At 32.1% G+C, this 8,681-nt stretch overlaps 1 non-coding gene across 1 annotated transcript; it reads left to right on the forward strand.

Annotated features, from left to right (window-relative positions):
* The first annotated feature begins 8,158 nt into the window (after positions 1-8,158).
* LOC132351380 (U6atac minor spliceosomal RNA) lies at positions 8,159-8,283 on the forward strand. The gene has a single exon (XR_009498314.1). It is a non-coding gene; the product is annotated as a U6atac minor spliceosomal RNA (small nuclear RNA).
* Positions 8,284-8,681: the final 398 nt, after the last annotated feature.

Here is an 8,681-nt window from a genome sequence, read left to right on the forward strand (position 1 = left end):
TAGACTAGGGTTTACATTACACTTAAGAGCAATAAACTGTGAGGAACATTTATTCCAATAGAATAACACAGGGTAGAGAAGCATACAGATAGAAAGAGAAGGATGTCATCATATCTGATTTGACTTAGATCCATAAAATAGACTTGGAGTAATCTCTCAATATGTAGAAATTACAATAAGGAACATGTTATGAAGTTGGTCAGTAAAAGGTACTATCATTTGATTATACTCACTTGAGTGGGAAAGTACACTTTCTGCTTCAATATTCCTAGAGACAATTGTTGGTTTCATTTTATATTTACTTACACAATTAATATGAGTTCATTATAGTAAAAAAAATCATATTATCCAATCAGGGATAAATTTTGTTTGTATCCACCCATTTTCTATATTTAATGTACATAAACAGGAACCTGTATACATACAATTAGGTATTTTCTGATTTTATAACAAGGTAATTTCTTTCTATATCAGTAAATGCAATACATAAGAGGAAAATACTATCATTATTCTCATGTTATGGACAATAAAATTGTGGCTAGTTATAGCCAGTAAGAGAGGTAAGATTCATAAAATCTTTTATTGCTCATTATTACATTCACTCATTATTAGAAGAGTGGCAATCAAATGTAAAATAACGTTTGCTGCCCAAGTGTTTTGACTTTTATTATCAAATTGCTCAAATATATACCATTATAATTCCTACAGCAATATATATTTGTATATTGTATACATACATATATATAGTTTAAGGGATTTTATATATTCTCTCATCAATACAGATAATTTTCAAATTTTTTCATTTCTGCTAAAATCCCACTTACATTTTTAATTTATCTTTTGCTTACTTTTGAACTGGAACATCTCCATGTAATTATGAATCATTTATTTTCTTATTTTTTATTTGTGGTTTTCTTTATTACTATGTGTAAGTGGTTTTTTAAAAAATATCTTTATTGGAGTATAATTGCTTTACAATGTTGTGTTAGCTTCTGCTGTGTAACAAAGCGAGTCAGCTATATGTATACATATATCCCCATATCCTTTCCCTCTTGCATCTCCCTCCCACCCTCCCTTTCCCACCCCTCTAGGTGGACACAAATCACCGAGCTGATCTCCCTGTGCTATGCAGCTGCTTCCCACAAGCTATCTATTTTACATTTGGTAGTGTATATATGTCAATGCTACCCTCTCACTTCGTCCCAGCTTACCCTTCCCCCTCCCCGTGTCCTCAAGTCCATTCTCTATGTCTGTGTCTTTATTCCTGTCCTGCCCCTAGGTTCATCAGAATTTTTTTTTTTTTTTTTTTTTTAGATTCCATATATATGTGTTAGCATACGGTATTTTTCTCTTTCTGACTTACTTCACTTTGTATGACAGACTCTAGGTCCATCCACCTCAGTACAAATAACTCAATTTTGTTTCTTTTTATGGCTGAGTAATATTCCATTGTATATATGTGCCACATCTTCTTTATCCATTCATCTGTCGATGGACACTTAGGTTGCTTCCATGTCCTGGCTATTGTAAATAGTGCTGCAATGATAGTCAACAAGTACATCCATTTCTTTTTATTACACAGATGTTTAAAATTTTTTCTTAATTTTAACATGTGTTTGAATTTGTGGCACAACCCTGCCAACTTTGAAGGTTTTCAGTTAGTGGAGTTTAATCTCCATATATACTTTCAATATTTTCTGCCTTTGAATTCATGCTTCACAGTTCTTCCCCACCACATTTATATTTCCCTCTATATGCTTATGGTTTCTCTGTTTACATGTAATAAGTATTTAGTTCATCCAATATTTATTTGAGTAAATTATATGAGAGGAATTAGACTATTAAATTTAGTCTATATTTTCCCAATTTCATAAAATCAATAATGCAATCTCACACATAGATTTGAGATGCTATTTTATTACAGATTAGAACTATATATTTTGAAGATCTGTGTAACACTTTCTCTTCTTGAAATACATTTGGCACCTAATTATTTTACTCTTCCTGTTAATAGGACTTGATGTCTGGGAAGGCAATTTGAATTAAAAAATTTTTCTTATTCTATTTTATTTATTGGTCCAAATAGATATGATAATTATTTTGTAAAGAAAAAGAAAACACTGCTAGTTTAATCAAAATTTCATCAAATCCTAGGAAAGTTAAATAGTCTTTCATTTATTAAATTATTATATTGCTCAGCAAAACTTGATAATTCTCTCTATAGATTCTGAACAATTCTTGTTTTAATGTTCTTATGCATTTTATAATTTTGTTGAGATCTTTTTGTCATTTGTACCTGATTCCTAGATTTAATGTTATGTTAATATCTGGTGACTTGCTCAATGTTTATTGTTGGAATCAACTGATATTTCTCTATGGAAATATTTTAAATTATTTTTTAATATTTGGAACCAATGTCTGCATATGTAGGACAGAATGACATCAATATAAATATATGTGTCAGTTATATATATATTTATAAATACCAATATCAAAAATCTTATTAATCATTCAGATTCTATGATTGATATATAAATATAAATATTTTAATAATTCCCACTTTTAATTTACTTAGCAATTTTGTGAAAAAATTCTTAAATAAGCAAATCATCATGGGGTGAATGAATTAAAGAGCAGCAATATTAAAGAATTCTTTATTTATATGGTAGCCAGACCTTGTAAGTGATACATTAGATATATTTGATTTTATTTATTGCATTCTCTTTTGTTCTATTTATTATTTTGCTTCTATTGCTTTATAATTTTCCTGTGACATAATTCTTAGCTTTCAACTTCTCCTGTTTCTAGAGTGTATTTACAGGGTGTTTTGTTTCTATTAATAATTATATTTTACATTTTCAGAAGTATTTATTATCTGAATTTTTTTTACAATTTAGAGTCAAATGTAAAACATGCTTTATATTCCAGCTAATTAGGTAAATATCAAGTTTTCCCTCAATCCCTATTGCTTTCATCCCACCTGTTACTTCTTTTTAAAATGTTTTATTCACATTTATTATCCCATATACTTTTGCATTATAGAAAACTTCTACAGGGAAAAATTGTACATTTGCCTTCTCATAACAATCTCTATTTTAAATGATTTAAGTACACATAGATCACCTTTTTATACCCTGGCTTTCTCATTCTTACCTATACTTGCTAAATTTTTTTTTCGTAGGGTTAAAAATATGTTATATATTAAAACACCTTTCTTTAACTTTATACATTTAAAAACTGTGATTAAACCCTTGAATGTTAATCTTTTTCTTTAAACTTTATTAGTATGGCTCTACTAATTTTAAGAAAATGTTACATCAAAAACTGAAACCATCACTTTTGTTTTAGATTTACACCAAGAATAGCATTTTGTTAGCTCACCATTTTTTCACTCCGTACTTTCCTTCTTTAAAACACTTCTCCTAAAAGAAAAAATTTCTGTTTTAAGCAAATCTTTAAAAGTTCCTTTAGAGAGGATCTTTTACTAATAAACTTTTCATTAAAGTCTTTATTGTTTCTGAAAGATAGTGTGCCTGGGTATAAGATTCTAAGTGGAGGACAATTTCTCTCATAATGCACAGTTAGCATCCCACTGTCTTCTGGCTGCCTTTGTTATTACTAAGCAACAAGAAATTATCACACTAATTGCCCTGCCTTTGTAGGCAGTTTAGCCCTTTTTTCTGGCGACTTCTAAAATCTTCTCTTTGATTTGAATATCTTCTGAGTTTCATTTTTATGTCTCTGGGTATAGACCTGTGTTTGTTATTCCTGTTTGGGACTCATCAGGCTTCCTGAAACTAAGGACCTGTGCCTTTCAACAATACTGGACTAGTATCGGCTGTTCTACATTTCCAAAATTCCGGCTCTTCCATCCTTTCTATCCTCTTCTTTTGGCTTTTGTATATCTTTTATATGTATATTTTGCATTTTATACCAAAATATTTCTTGCTCTCTTCTCTATTCCAGATTTACTCTCCTTCACATTTCCCAGCCTTTTCTCTATCTCCTATTTCGGGTTTTCTTTTTTTTCAGATGTGTCATCCAGTTTACTCTCTCCTACTTACCTTTGGCTTACCCCATCCATTGATTGATTTTTTAAAATTAATTCTTACATTTTTAATTTCTTAAAGTTCTGTTTGATTTTAATCAAATATGCCTGGTCACATTGATACATATTTATTTTTTAAGCATAATCTTGATTTTCTTTTTTTTTGTAGTTTAACAACAAAAAAGTCACCATTATATTCATTACATAAAAATTTTTCTTATCTGTGATAGTATATTTTGTTAGTTTTGTTTATGATCATTTTTTCCCTGATATATTTAAAGATTTTTGATAGTGAGATTAAGTTTCTTACCACTTTATTTAGAAAAATTTTCAGGTCTGCAATTAAAATGCATCCCCTAAAGAAGTTTTAGTTTTCTTTTGCTAATTCTCTAAAAGCACTTAAACATGGGGACAATTAAGATATATTTTTTAATTTGGACGTTTTCTGGCCACATAGGTAATGTGAATTGCCCTAAATCCAAGTAAGAGTAGGCGTTTCTTTAGAGGTTTTCAAATGAAATATTTTTCCATTCTATTCAAGGCCAACATAATTATAGATCACACTATTGCCCTTTGTAGAGTTCTTTCTTTTTTTTTTTTTTTTTTGAATCTAGTCAGCCCACTGTGAATGTGGACTTTCAGTGGTTCCAACAGGAATGAGCAAATGTGTCACGGTAACCCCAAGAGTCTCTTTGCCCCAATGGATTTAAAGTGTGTCACTTCTGAAGAATTTCTTTTCTTTCACATCAGCTCAGTTATGTATTTAGGAAGATGAATTTTTCTGCCTCTACCAGTATTTCTAGGTGTGTTCCCAGAAAAGAAGTTCCTCTGATCATTTAGTACACAGTATTTAAAAATAGTGAATTAATTTAGTTCTTTGCATCCAAAATTACTCATATATCTTTCTTTTTATACATTTCCTAATGATTGACTTCACATTTTCCCAGGGTTTATCAAGATGAGTCTCTTTCATTAAACTGTCATTCAACATGAATTGGTAGGACAAAGTTTGGATAGAAATTTTTTTAAAAACTCCAAATAACAGTGGTTTTTACAGGCTTAAAAAAGATAGCAGTTTATCTCTCTCACGTAACAAAGGCATTCTAAGACAGGTATGCTGGCTTCAATATCATCAGGGACCTAGGATTCTCCGCACCAGCTTTCTACTTCACAGTCCAAGATGGTTGTGCTAATTCCAACTATCACATTGGCACTGAACCCAACAGAAAAAGATAACATTGGGACTTTTGCTAAGACTTTTTAGAAGTTATACATACTACCTTTGTTACGACCTTTCAGAAGTTATACATACTACCGCTACTTATATGACATTGACCATGACCAGAACATTGTCACATTGCAACATTTAGGTTCAGGGTACGCTAGAAAATACCAGCTAGGTAATCATGTGCCCAATTTATATTCAAAGATCCTATTAGTAAATAAAAATAAATTGAAACTAGGGAAGAATCATCAGTCTCTGACACAATACATCCATGAACACCCATCCTTGCATATGGAACATACTGACTTTCACCCCCAAACAAGCAATTCCGAAGTTGCATCCAAATACTGTACCCAACTTCAAGCCCAGGATGTCTAGGGATGTTCCTTTCTTTCCATCAAGCTGTGATATGACTTCCAATGGCCTAGTTATTTATAAAATGGTGGAAAATCATAAGGGTAATCACAATACAATTTTCCAAATAATAAGCAATTAGCAGCCTGGTGGTAGGGTAAGTTCGTAAGCTTGTCCAGCTGGCAGCCCCTGATTCTACTTTCTGGGAAAAACTCCTTTGTCATCTGTAGTCCCAGTCTCTGTCCTTAAGAGGTTGTCCCCTGTCCATTATCCTCCATGGCCCCAACTAAAGATGCCCTTAGAGTGTCCAAAGTTACAGATGGTGCAGATTTGGGAGCCCCACAGGTTGATTTTAAAGGATGAATTTTCACAAATTTTTGTAATTTTTTGCTACCTTCAATGCCCCTTTTAGAAGCCATTTGATTTGTTTGCTTGGTTCCATATACAAGAAACCATAGCTAAGTATTTTTGCCTAGACATAGTTTTTAAGCCTAAAAGCTGATCTTACACATACTGGCTCCTAAACCCTTCTTATCCCTTTTTTTTTTTTTTTTTTTCAAAGAAGTTATATCATTTATTTACAAAACAATAGCCTTGGGTAGAAAGACAATACACTAACTTTGTCTTTCCCTTGGGAGACTTGCTTAAGGGGAAAGGAACTCTTAACCAGGGAAGATAGCAGCTGCCGAGGCTGCAACTACAGAGCTACCGCTGGAAAGAAGGAAGGAGCAAAGAAGAATATTTTCTGCAATCTCTTCCCTTAAGGTTTCTAGTACTGTACATATCACTTCCACGTCATTACATCGGATAGAACATATTCATATGACTACACCCACCTTTAACAGAGCCAGTCAAAAGTTGGCTTTATTTCTGGCAACTGTATGCCAAAAGAAAGGCTGGGGGTTCTATTACACTATAATGGAGGAGAAAAATATTCAAAGAGCAGTATCTGCCACCAGATGACCTTGTTTTTAGTGCAAACAAGAGCTTGGGTTATGGAGCCAATTCCTCAGTTCAAGCCCTAGGTCTGCTACTTCTAGTAACCGCTGGCAAGTCTGTTTCAAATGAGGATAATGCTATTGCCTAAGCCTCAGGGTTGTCATATGCAGAACATAAAATAATGTTAGCAGAATGTCTGGCACTAAGTACAGAGCTCTATGAATATTAGATATAATTATACTACATTATGGTGCTTATAATAATTATGATAATGATTGTATGTTTTGTCCCATATCCTTTAGATTTACTTTAAGATTTACAGTGGCATGAAGCTAAAGACCACATTTCCTGTCAATTCTCTGTATCCATATAGTCAATAATTACTATGTAGGAGGCACTGTTTGAGGCACTGGGTCAGTGAAGAAAACAAGATCCTGCTCTAATGGAACTTCTGAGAGTCTTATCTCCAATGAGCCTCATTTCCCAGTGCATGACACCCCAGTCCTCTGGATAGGTATAGTAAATGAAAAACTGTCATTTCCTAGCATGCATTGCTATCAAAGTTTTTCCTGAAGGCACATGCCTGACTCTTCTCAAGAGACTGTACTCCCAGAATAAACCACCAGTTTACCTGACTATTCCCTTAGTTATCTAATGGGCCTGTTATTCTTTGCCTGGATTTAAAATTATTTCCATAGGTGAGAAACACAGGAGAGTGCTTACCCTGTGTATTTAAGCCTGATAATATATGGTGAGGGAGGTACTCAACATTCTCCTACCTGTTTCAGGTACACTTCGTTTCAAAAAGCAGACTCAAAGCGCACTTTGTGCTCAAGTCTTGGAAGATTATTCTCAATCTTTATCTGTCTGCCTTATCATTACTGTCAAATCTTCCAAGATTTTACCAGTAGGTGTTTTGCCAATTTTTATTTTCCATAGTTTGAAAATTCTGTCTCCCTCCTCCCATGTCTGCAGAAGAATTTTAATTAGAATTTTAGAGAAAATTGATGTGGCCCTGCTAAACACACACCATTTGAATTAGATAGCCATCATTTTCAGATAAAATATTAAACATGTTATAACCTTGACTATTAATTTGACTTGATTTTCTTCCTGTAATATTTTAGTACTTTTTATTTTGTTTTTTAGTAACATGAAGAAATTCTAACCAAACTTACTTATACAACATCTTTAACATCTAGGTAATTTTAACATCTAGTTAAAACATTCTTTCCAAAATATGAATTTATGTTATGCTCCTTAATATATCTACATTATATTTAAATTATTAAATTTATATCTTAATTACAAGTATACCTAACCTCTAAAATATATCATTTTTGGATTTTTTTCTGACTCTAAGCATATTTTTAAAATGTGAATCCTGTTTATTGATGGTATGATTTTATGTAATAAAAAATAATTACACAATATTTACTTGAGGCTTGTAACCCAAAGTCTCATTCCCAAGGAAATCAGAAGCAAAATAAATTAGAGCAATAAAACACATGTCCTCATTATAAATCTAGGAATCATTCTGCAACATTGAACAGAAGATAAAAAAAACAAACTTGTTTTAAAATTAGATTTTAGTGTTGTATGAAAGGAGAGAAGGTTAGCATTCCCCTTGACAAGGATGGAAAGGCCCTTGGGCCTGACAATATGCATATGGTTAAGGCATTGCCACCTACTTCGTGGCATCAAACACTGTTTTTATTGGGATTGACATATACACACTACTGTATATAAAATAGATAATTAATATGGACCTACTGTATAGCACAGGGAACTCGACTCAATACTCTGTAATGACCTATATGGGAAAAGAATCTAAAAAAGAGTGGATATATGTATATGTATAACTGATTCACTTTGCTGTGCAGCAGAAACTAACACAACATTGTAAATCAACTATACTCCAACAAAAATTTAAAAAAAAATCCCAAACCATCCTCGACAGTTAAATAAATGAAAAATGAATCTTTAAAACAAATAAATAAATTAGATTTTTAACTAAAAATATATAATAGTAACTTGTAAAGATTCTGAATTATCTACAGGATTGTGACTTATTTGATAAATGTGAAAGACTTCTTTTACCTTGAGAAAGACAAG

This window comes from Balaenoptera ricei, chromosome 16, assembly GCF_028023285.1.
Source record: "Balaenoptera ricei isolate mBalRic1 chromosome 16, mBalRic1.hap2, whole genome shotgun sequence".
Taxonomy (NCBI): domain Eukaryota; kingdom Metazoa; phylum Chordata; class Mammalia; order Artiodactyla; family Balaenopteridae; genus Balaenoptera; species Balaenoptera ricei.